This window comes from Astatotilapia calliptera, chromosome 23, assembly GCF_964374335.1.
Source record: "Astatotilapia calliptera chromosome 23, fAstCal68.1, whole genome shotgun sequence".
NCBI lineage: Eukaryota > Metazoa > Chordata > Actinopteri > Cichliformes > Cichlidae > Astatotilapia > Astatotilapia calliptera.
Window position 1 is genome coordinate 24,827,631 of NC_137443.1, and position 10,478 is coordinate 24,838,108.

Genomic DNA, 10,478 nt, shown 5'->3' on the forward strand with positions numbered 1-10,478 from the left:
TATCGGTATTGATCAAATGGACCAATACGGCAAGGCCGTGATCCATTTGGCAAAGTAAATCCATTGGGTATCCTTGTTGGTCTTCAGACAGCAATTCTGACGGCTAAAGAACCAAATGGGACAAGCAAAAATAAATAAATAAATAAAATAAAATAAAATAAAATAAAAGTATCGGTATAAGTATTGATATCAGCACTTGTACTTGCACTTTTTTGGTATTGAATCAATACCAAAATTTGTAGTATCACACGCCACTACTTGTTAGTACCAGTTTGGACTTCTTTTTGCCTTTAGAGCTGATTTAATTCTTCACGGCACAGATTCATCAATGTGTTGGAAATGTTCCTCAGAGACTTTGGTCCATGTTGACATGACAGCATCACACAGTTGGTGCAGATTTGTCAGCTGCACATCCACAATAAGAATTTCCAGTTTCACCACATCTCAAAGGTGCTCCATTAGACTGAGATCTTGTGACTGTGGAGGCCATCTGAGTACAGAGAACTCATTGTCATGTTCAAGAAACCAATATGAGACGATCTAAGTTTCGTGAAATGGTGTGTTATCCTGCTGGAAGCAGCCATCAGAAGATGGTACACTGTGGTCATAAAGGGATGGACATGGTCAGTAACAATACTCAGGCCGTGGTGTTTAAATGATGCTCAGCTGGGACTAAAGGGCCCAAAATGTGCCAAGAATTTTGGGCCGTTTTGGGAAGCAACTTGACACCTGTACTTAAATGCCTGAAGAAAGTTTTTGCACACACTACAAATTTTTAACCATTTATCGTATTTTTATGTGTCATTAAAGATGCCAGGAGAGTAACGGCCTCCCCTGTGGATGGGACTAGGATCCACATTCCCTGGTTTAGGAGGGCAGCGCCTTAACTATTAGGTCACTGGTAATGTATGAGCATCAGACACCCAGTCACAGATTTAAAAACTTCAGAAGTTCAAATTCATTCATTCAGAGTTTTTTCTTTATCTTACTCTGCCTCATCGCTCTCTCACCTCACAAAGCACATTTCCACTGTTTCATAGCTTTCAGCCTTCACCCCAAACCGAGCATGTTTGTGCAACACAATGAAAATAAATGATTTTTCCTCCCATTCCCCCTCCATTCCAAATCCAAACATCGAAACACTAAATCTTCTTTTTTCACAACTTTCTGTTGCAATGTGAATGTTTTTTTGGATTTTTTTGGGTCTTCCTTAATTGCTTCCTAACTAATTAAAAACACTGAAATGTGCCCAGGAAATGCAGTCTGAATGGACGGGAAAACAAACATGTCATTAATCTTTGCTTTAACGCTCCTCTCATTAGCATGCGCTTCCTGTGCTCTATGGAAGAACAGACATCACCGTGACACATTATGCACTCCATGAATAGCCTGACAACAGGAGTTTGTATTCACTGAGGCACATTGTTTGTGTCTGTGCATGTGCTGTTGTAGGTCTACTAGTTTGCCCACACCATTTGTCCATCTTCAGAAACAACATGAACAAAAATAAATGCTGCTGGGAGGCCGAGTAGTATCTCTGCATGTGTGTGTTTTTATATATGTGTGACGAGAATTTCAAATGTTCAAAAGGAAAAAGCCAAAGTGCATACATTAAATGTGCATCAAGTGTAGCTGTTAAGCAGCTACACTAATTAAAGGAAACATTTTTTTAAGGATGCAATTGAATAACGTGTGGGAGCAGAGCACTCTTGTGGGAAGCACTACGTGAACCCTGGTAAATGTCTTCAATGACAAGATAATTAAATGATGTTTCCTGTGGCTGTTTAAAGGTACTTAATGCAATTTTGGCAACCAGAAGGCAACGTATAAGATCCACCTTCTAGTAATTAAGCCCGCCTTCTTCTTCTTCTTCTTCCAGCTGCTCCTTTTAGGGTTCACCACAGTTGATCATCTGCTTGCACCTCTATCTTCAACATCCTCCTCTGTCAAACCGACCATCTGCATGTCCTCCTTCACTACATCTTCCTCTTTTCCTCCTTCCTGGTAGCTCAGCATCCAATATATCCACTCTCCCTCTGTGAATCTCCAAATCATCTCAGCCTTGCCTCTCTAACTTTGTCTCCAACCTGCTCAGTGCTCATGTACTTATTTCTAATCTTGTCCACTCAAAAAATCAAATCCAGCTCCTGTTTTTTTTGTCAGCGCCACCATTTCCAAACCTCACAGCATAGCGTTCCTTTCACTTTCACTTCTTACCTTGTAAGCTTGCCGCTGACTTTTATATAACTGCCTCCAGACTGTTACATTCAAAATGCACATACAGATATTTGTATATATCGTTTTTATTTATTTTATTTACTTATACAGTATAATACAATCTTTGTGCTCTGTGTAAAACACTACAGTCTTTTCTTGTCTGATTTATATACTGAATGAAAGTATAAGAAATCTGATCAGTCAATCTAATAACAATCTTAAACAGCTTGAAGAAATTCCTGAAGGAATTATCTCAGCCTGTGTTCGAGTCTTTGTGTGTGTTCATCTCCTGTGTCATCCCAGTCAGTGTATGATGACACAGTTGTGGACCTCCCACTACAACCTTTTTTAGTGGCATATCATCTCTCAGCATTAGTGACATGCTTCACCTTGTCCCATTAAAACATGCTGCCTTGGTCCCGGTTTTTGTATTGACATTTTTGGATTTTGGTTTCACTTGTTCGATTGGCTATTCCTTTTATTTAAAAAGTCAGCCTTCTTTATTATTCTCACATTCAACCTGTCTGGCTTTAATTTTACTTTAAAGAATCTTAAAAATGAAAGCAACACAAACTTCAGTTCCTCTACTGGTCATTTGAGGCTACTGTCCAACTTTACAGCAGAAATGAACAGCTTTAAAACTTGATGAAAATTGAGATATGACTGTGGAGTTATGGCTGTGGCCATGATTGGCACATGCACAGGCAGCTTGAGCCAATCAAATCAATTTCAATTCAATTTTATTTATGTAGCACTAAATCACAACACCACTCACCTCAAGGCACTTTATATTGTATGTTAAAGACCCCCTTTCGGCAAGCACTTGGCGACAGTGGGGAGGAAAAACTCCCTTTTTTAAAGGAAGAAACCTCCAGCAGAACCAGGCTCGGGGAGGGGCGCCCATTTCCTGCAACTGGTTGGGCGTGAGGGGAGGAAGACAGAATCAGAAGAGTATGCTCGACCTTATCCACTACTTCAAGTCAAAACTGGACATGAGTTAGATTATGTGGTTATTAATTTTATCACTAATTTATACCTGTGCATTACATTTATACAGTTTATGAGCTCACCGAAATTAGCTGGTCAATTATCCATATAAGGCAAGTCTTGTTGAAAAAACCCCGAGATGGTATGGGTTAAACTTATCCATGGAGGTACTTCGGATGTCACAAAATTACCTGGATAATTCAGTTTCCTCACTTCATCAGCCCTCAGGTTGTTCTGTTGCCATCTGGCTGCAGTTGTGTTATGGGAGCCTGTGCTACTATCACAGTGGTTTCTGAGTGTCTGTCCCTCTTTCACACTGCCATTAAGGAGATACTGTGCAACTCTCCATATATTTAAACATGTTTTTCACACAGATGAAAGTGAGAGTTTCTCTGTTGTCCTTTACAGTAGTTTGAAAAAATGTTTTCTTGATCAAGTTCGACTGTCAATCCATCAAAATCTAAACGCCTCTCGGTCACACTGACTTTTTGAAGTGCTCATTTACACACAGATGCACACACAAACAGATACTCGTTTGCAGGCTTCACCTTTATCGGTCAGAGCTGATGCGTGACGCTGCACTTTCACGGATCACTGTTCAAGGTTTATCTGCAGGGGTTTGTACTGGGGCGCCCTTGGGCTGCCTATCAAAACGTGTTTGAACGATACTCAATGTTTATTTTACTTGTCGTGAATGAACAATATGATGTTGTGCTTTTGGTGTGAAGCATCGTTGCACTTGTGTCCAGTCAAAGTTTTGTGATACAGTGAAATCACCAGGGAGCTGCTTTGAGTTTCAGAAGAACTTGCTGAATATGTCAACTAAGAACAACTTTGTTGCTGGTGTTATGACTTTCAATGAGTCCGGCTGGTAGCACAACCTAAAGTGCTCTCCAAGGAAGAATTAAATTCTTTTTAATCTTCCACCTTCCAACATATTTCATTGTAATATATATATATATATATATCTCACACACACACACACACACACACACACACACACACACACACACACACACACACACACACACACACACACACACACACACACACACACACACACACCTGTTTTTTTTTTTTTTTTTTTTACATTGACTGCTTTTTCACAAATTTTCAGTCCACTCCTTCCACCTGACCATTCACCACAGCATGTGTGTGTTAGGTTTGTAAGTACAGCAGGTACATTCAAACTCCATTTCATCTCTCAGCATCAGTGAGACGTTTCACCTTGTCTCACAAAAACACGGTTTCTGTTTGCATTGCCCTTTAGTTTTGCAGTGCTTTGAGTTTCTTCTGCATCATTTCTTATCATGTTTTCCTTGTCAAGTTTTCACATTCTGTATAAGTTATTTGTCTTTGGTTACTTCCCATTTTACTCTGAAGGTTAGTAAGTATATGTATAAATATTAATTGTGTTTCATGTAGGCAGGTTTTATCATTAAAAATGTAACTACATAAAACCAAGAGCTCCATCTAAGACTCTAAAGGCCAGGGAAAGCCTCTTCTCTCTAAAAAGCGCATCTGAAGAAACCACAAGACTGGAACAATGTCTTATGGACAGATGAGACCAAAGTGGAGATGTTTGGTATAATGCACAAAACCAAACACCTCATATCAGCTGTCAGCACTCTGGTGGAGGGGTCTTTGAGCTTGTTTTGGAGAAAGAGGCCCTGGACACCTGGCAGTGATGGATTTGACCATGAACTCCTCTGTATACCAAAGTTGTCCATAGTCAAATGTGTGGATATCTGTTTCACAGCTAAAGCTTGTCTGAAACTGACCCCAAGCACAGCAGCAAATGAGTGAAAAGCAATGAATCAGAGCTGTACATAAATGAAAGCCCACAAACCTCAGTGAACTGAAGAATGAGACAAAATTCCTCCACTTATAAAGTTGCATAAAAACTCATAAAAACTTATTTCACAGGACTGTATGTGCAGGGAGTGTTTGATGCTTGTGAGAATAACAAAAGAGTATTGCACTTTGATTTTCAGGTTGTTAACATTTGAAAGTACAATGAGTGTCTTTGATTTTTTGGTTGTTTTGATGCGAACTGTCTAAATGAACCAGAAGGAAAATAGATTCAAAGCTGTCATTTTCCATTTCCCCTCAAAAATCCCCACACACCTAAAAATCATTGGGAAAAAAAAGGAGTAAAAATCACTTTGCAGGGGCAGTTTAAACTTAAAATGTAAGTTTGCCTCCTTAAATTTTATACGAACTTCTGCAACGGCACAAAAGGCACTCTTTAATCCCTAAATTTTTCCTTCCAAAATTGCTTAAAAACAGCTAAAATTACTTTGTAAGACATAGTGTCAAAGAAATGGAAGTGTGACAGTCAACTGATGAAGACTTCATTATAAGGGGACTTTTTATTTAGTCTTATTTTCTTATTTTGTGGAGAAAAATCTACATATTTCAGTTCACTGGAGGCTTGTTTAGATTCTACTGATAACAGACTTAAACAGCAAAGCAAAGGGAGAAAAGGTCTAAAAATTCATGAGTGCTGGCAAAGAAGAAACAGCAGAGAGAAGACAAACAGATAATTTTATTGACTTTCTCCTGTCTGAGGTGATGTTTTTAGTATTTAACAAACAAAGAAAGCTATTAATCGACACAGTGCGCCTCTCAGATGTCGACAAAAGCTGTTTTCTGCTGCGGTACTGAGCATTTCTCTCCATTTGACTAAAGCGCTTACACAGCTCTAATGAAGTGCCACTCTTAAAGTTAGCGAGACACACTGACCTCAGCTGTATCCAGATAATTAATAATATTCGCTTCAATATGATGTACACTGCAGCCCTCGGGACTTGTAAAGCAAAGTAATGTGGATCGTAATTAAAGTCCTGACTGTGTGACAGAAGGGATAGGTCGAGGTTTAGAGACTACAAGGTCAGCGATAGATATTAAGCAAAAAAAAAGAAAGTTAAATGCACTTTTCTAGGGGCTGGATATGGTACAAAAGTCTTGAGCCACCCTCGTTTCTTTCTATTTCGCTTCCAAGCAGCCAGATTTTCTTCTTGAGCAATAGTTCTCCAGAATTTCTGAAGGTCTTTGAAACTATTTCTTTGGACATTGGCTGTTTTTTCACTCACTTTCAGTCCAGTCTTTGTGCCTGATCATTTTCAAAGGACTGTTAATGTTTGTTAAGGCAATTAACACTGACGTATGAATCATTTAAGCATCAAAAAAGATTTCACCTTAACACTGAAAAATGGTTTCAGTGGAAAGGTGGCTGGCAAGAAACTCTTCTTAAGGAAAGGAAACAGGGAGAAAAGCCTGATGTATGAAAATTACACAAGAACTAGAGTGAAAATCAGTGATAACGGGGCTGATGGACTGATGAATCTAAATCATCGTCAGTATGTACAGAGAAGTCATAACTGGATAGAAAAACACACAGTGGAGCACTATCAGTCATGGATTGGCCTCCCCAGGGCCCGGACCTCAACATTATTGAAGCAATGTAGGATCATGTTGACAGAGAACAGAACAAAAGGCAGAAACATCCAAGAAGAGCTTTAAATGTCCTTCAAGAAGCCTGGAGAACTATTTCTGAAGACTACTGTAATGAACCACGGCAGACCCGATGACATATTTATGCTTTTAAGCATCTCTTTATGAACACAGTTGCTTATAAACATACGAACAGCCACAGCCAACCGCACACATCACCAACCACAACAACGACATGATAGGACCCCGTTCAGTGTTTTAACCCAGAGAGGCGTGATTGCAGATGCTCCGCAAGTGCATCTGCCTTCCCTGCCCTGGCACCACCGACCACGCCCCGCTACAATTCCTTAAAGAAATTATAAGAAAGCTGCCTAAGACAGATCAGACTGTGCTAAAGAATAAAAGTGGTCACACCAAATTTTGACTTTCAGGCTCATTAGGATAGTTGATACTCTGTTTTTGCTGGCCAATAAACTGTTACACCCATTTTCCATTTTCCTTCCAAAATATGAAGATGTATTAAGAGGGTGGCTCAAGACTTTTGCAGTTTGATAGAAACCACATGAATCGCATAAACGACTATGTAGCGGATAAATGGATCACTACACTGTGGATACTGAAGCACCCTCCACAATGGCTCGTTAGATTTATGAACTTGAGCCGTTAGTAGGATGAAACTATTTCTGGGTTTTAAGACGTATTAATATTCAGCTCCATCTAGATCTATGCAGCTGAAGATATATGACTTCCATATTTGGAGCCAGGGGTATTTTTCATCGTAAAATCTGTACGAACAGATAACAGGATCTCACTGTGAGGAATGTGTTATGCCTGCAGACTGTTTGAGCAGATTGGCGGAGAGCTTTCAACAACTCCCTTGAAACTGAGTAGGGAATACTTTCAGGTGTGACTACCTACAAATTGCTACCCTGTCAGTGCACAGTGTCTCTCAGTTACGATCTACCCTTTGATTATTACTCGTTACTTAAAATAAATGAATAAATGAATAGAACAATACACACATAACGGGTGAGATCACAGCTATGTCCATATTTTCTGGTTGATTTCTGTCCAACTATTTTTAATGAGCATCAACTTGTACACAAAAAAGGTCATATATTGAAAAATATGGTTTTATGTTAAGTCTAAATAAAATAATTATTCCAGTAAAAACCAGTGTGTGTGTCAACAGGCATGAAATTTGTGTGATGCAATCCAAATTAATAGATGAAAACAAACAAAAACACATGTTTTCAGGTTATTGCCTTATTTGTCACCACTTCTTTTTCTGCGAGTGCTACAAGTCAAGCCGCTCCTAATTGGTGTGAATTCCACAGTCAAGTAGTTGGAAGTGTAAAAACCTGTGGGTGGGGTCCACTTTGGTTAAGCTGCTTTCAGATGTCAGGCGCAGCAGGAAGAGACTGAGGAAATTAAAAAACAACAATCATGCACCCACCGTGCAGGGGAAGTGCAGATTCAATGAGCCTACATGTTGACAACAGATTAAATCATGTCGATATCGAGTTTGTTTAAAGGGGACCTGTTATTCTTTCACTTATATCCAGCAATATACACTGTTACACTTGTAAATGCTCATAATAAACATGGTTAAAATTTCAAGTAAATCACTCAGAACACAATTAAGGAATCCTTATGTACAAAATGCTCAGACTTCAGACTGCTCTAAATACTCAATTTTGGACTGTTTTTTCTACTTGTTACTCTGAAAGATGTCATACAAAGCCAATGTCCCTATTATATAGCACCAAATTATGACAACGCTCGCCTCAAGGCGCTTTATATTGTAAGGTTAAGAACCTATAATAATACAGAGAAAGCCACAACAATCCAGTGACCCATGTGAGCAAGCACTTGGCGATAGCGGGGAGGAAAATCTCCCTTTTAGCCGGAAGAATCCTTGAGCCAAATTAGTTGTGGCCGACTAGACTTTCCAGAATCTGAAATTTGATGAAACATTTCGTGTGTGCAGTTTAGTTAAGCAAAAATAGAGAAAGAGACGATCAGTTCAGTTCTCAAACTGAACTTTGTTTTTGTGGCAGGAATTTATCATATTTCTTCTTCCAAAAGTTACAAACTCATCAACATTTGAAGCAAAACGAGGGCTCAAGTGTGAAATGTAATTCTGGGCTGCCAAGCCACCTTAAATTGACAGTGCAGGGGTGTCACAGGGGTTCCTACAGCCATCAAATCCTCTCTACAACACCTATATCCTTTATGCATTGCATCATTAAGCATACATCATCTTAACATTAGGAGGGAAACATATATCAGTTTTAACAGAGATTAACAGCTACTACAGCTAATTTCTCTGCTGTTGCCCCTAAAGGTCCCCCTGCTTCTTCTTTTTTTTTTAAATGCATTAAACAAAATCAAACTTGGATATTTTTCTGTGAAGCCATGGGAATTATTTGTCGAGGAGCTCATTTCTGTTTCACACTCAAGTGGCTCTCAGGTTCTCCTCAGCTGGTAGCTGAACTTCTATAACTTGGTGTGATATGCAAACTTTTGAGGTGTGTTAAATACACTGGAGTGAGAAATAAGGATCTGACATCTTTTGTTATTAAAGAAGTAAAATATCTGAGTCTGAGCTGTGTCTTTCTTTTTGTTTAAAGCCTGCACTTGATGATGACAGCAACATTTTAAAACCTCCTCCTTAAATCTTTGTGCCTTCACGCCTGTCACTTCTCAGTATTGCTCGCTGTAAACATATTCATTGCCTCTCTGTCATTTGTATTCATCGCTGCACTTTGATCCATATTCATCCTAAAACACGCTGCTCACTGTGTCGTAGTCCTTGCTCATGTGAGAAGTGCTGGGCAGTGATTTGAGGTACTCCATGTGCCTTCTGGCGTCCTCCTGATTGTGTTTGATGTAGTAAATGATGTAAGCTGTCACCATGGAGAACCAGCAGAACATGGCCACAAACATGGCTACGTCAGTCGTCTTGTGGTGGAAGTTGCAAAAGTTGATCCCTGAGTCCAGGACCTGGATCACCGGCTGTCCCACGTACTCCTCCTGCTCTGACGTGAAACAGCTGACCTCGTTCACCGTCTCAGGGTCGAGCCTCAGCTCCCTCAGTGTCTCCTGCAGTGAGCACTCGCAGTGCCAGGGGTTCTGGGAGAGGCGGATTCGGGCGTGCAGCTTGGTGAAGGTGTCCCTGGGGAGGCCGCTCAGATGGTTGTTTGAAAGATCCAAGGTCCGCAGGGCTTCGGAAACCCCCTGAAAGGCATCGACCTCCACGCTCTCCAAGACGTTGTGAGATAGATCCAGCTCCCTGAGGCGGTGAAGGTCAGCGAAGGCTCCTTTTGGGACGTGTCGGATCTGGTTCGACGAGAGCAGGAGAACCACAGTGTCCTTGGGTAAGTTCGGCGGGATGCTTTCCAGGTTGCGCGAAGTGCACTGCACCACCATGCCGTTCCTCTCTGTGCAGTGGCAGAGCTTAGGGCAGGCATAGGCGGTCATCATCAAAGAGAAGAGAAGTGTTCCCACAAAGAAAAGAGAACTAAAAGAAGAAGGGTTTATGGATGACCTGCACCTTTGAGAGGCCCCCATTAGCCAGCGTTAGGACTGAAATCAGTGCTGCTGGTATGAGGGTGTGTTGCTTTAGAGGCATGAAATACATTCAAGCAAAGGATGTGGCTACAGTTTCATTCTCAACATTCGCTTGAACATCGTTTATTCTGACAGTTAACTGATCCATCTCAAAAGAAGGCAAACGTTTGAAAGTTTGCATACTTGCTAAATGAAATTTCACAGTGAGGTATGGATGATGTAACCCAGAGACAGTACACGGTGGG

At 40.4% G+C, this 10,478-nt stretch overlaps 1 pseudogene; it reads right to left on the minus strand.

Moving 5' to 3' along the window:
* Nucleotides 1–9,305: 9,305 nt before the first annotated feature.
* LOC113015573 (leucine-rich repeat-containing protein 3 pseudogene) lies at nt 9,306–10,363 on the minus strand (annotated as a pseudogene).
* Between the last annotated feature and the right edge of the window lie 115 nt (nt 10,364–10,478).